The 1,382-nt window shown below is 53.1% G+C and overlaps 1 non-coding gene across 1 annotated transcript; it reads right to left on the bottom strand.

Moving 5' to 3' along the window:
* Nucleotides 1-508: 508 nt before the first annotated feature.
* Nucleotides 509-581, bottom strand: TRNAM-CAU (transfer RNA methionine (anticodon CAU)). The gene has a single exon. It is a non-coding gene; the product is annotated as a tRNA-Met (tRNA).
* Between the last annotated feature and the right edge of the window lie 801 nt (nucleotides 582-1,382).

Genomic DNA, 1,382 nt, shown 5'->3' with positions numbered 1-1,382 from the left:
GCACACGGCGGCGCTCGCCCCGCGCTCCCGCACTGTGAGCCCCGGGGCTCCCGCCTCACCCCGGCTGTTGACGGCCCCGCGACCGCAGTACTCAAGGAGAAGGGCAGGACAACGGTGGAGAGCGGGACGGCAGGGACCTAGCTCTTGGGCACCCCCGGCCGCAGCGCGGAGGTGGTGACCGGGAGGAGGGGGGTCTTCCTGAGGGCCCACCTGGGGCAGACTAGAAGCCCGCTGTGGCCCCCCTTATGGTCGTGCCCCGGCCTTCCTGCCAGGCCCGAGACAAGGGCAGGGGACGCCAGGAGCTGGCCGGGCAGCGTGGCGGAGAACGGAAACTCAGACCTACGGGAGCGTCCCACCCGCGGTACTTCGGGGTGCCGAAGCCAGCCCACCAGCAACCCCAAGGCGGACGGGCGGGGACGCTGAGGTCTCCCAGCTCACAGGTAAGCAGATAAAACCCACCTTTCCAAGAAGGCATACAGACCTACCCTCACACGGGACAAAAGTATTGTGCCCCGTGTGAGGATCGAACTCACGACCTTCAGATTATGAGACTGACGCGCTACCTACTGCGCTAACGAGGCACCTACGAGGAACTTCCAGCCATATACTAATGAGGCTAGCAGAGTGGCCTTGTGCGCATGCTTAGAAAACTACGATTCGTTATAACTAGGATCTGAGCCTAGCGTCAGCTCTAGCTAACGCACTTGCTGAAACTGCAATTGCGCTCCGGTTTTCCTCCGCCTGTTGGTCCATCTGTCAATCAATAAACACTGCCGCTTGCTTGACCTCAAGGCGCTGAGTTGGGGAGGACACGTGGGGGAGTGGGATTCTTCCTGCTGTTGTAAACTCTTCTTTTTTTGCAGTGCTTAGAAAGCTTTTGCACTCCTGTGAAACACTTTACTGTGTTCCTGGCTCCTCTGGGCTGTTCCCTAGGCTTGCCTTGTTTGTTTTTTCTTTTTCATTATTAAATGCTCACCCCAACTACTACAGTTATTATATATCAACATGGAAATACGTTACCGAACGAACTATTGACTATATTCTCTATGCCGTACTTTCATCTTCCTAATTCATATAGTGGTTGAGATTTTGTGCCTCTTCATACGCGTCACCTATTTCCCCCATCCACTCAAACCCGTCCCCATGGTAACCACCAATCACTTCTCAGAGTCTGAGTCTATTAGTTTTATTCCTTTTGTTTTGTTTTTAGATTCCACATGTAAGTGAAATCATACGGTATTTGTCTTTCTCCGCCTTATTTCACTGAGCATAACACCCTCTAGGTCCATCCACGTTGTCCCAAATGGCAGGATTTCTTTCTTTTTATGGCTGAATAATATTCGGTTGTATATACGTACCACATCTTCTTTACCCATTCATCT

Source organism: Manis pentadactyla, chromosome 3, assembly GCF_030020395.1.
Source record: "Manis pentadactyla isolate mManPen7 chromosome 3, mManPen7.hap1, whole genome shotgun sequence".
Classification (NCBI taxonomy): Eukaryota; Metazoa; Chordata; class Mammalia; order Pholidota; family Manidae; genus Manis; species Manis pentadactyla.
The sequence above is the reverse complement of the archived record's forward strand: the minus strand, read 5'-3'. Positions and strand labels throughout refer to the sequence as shown.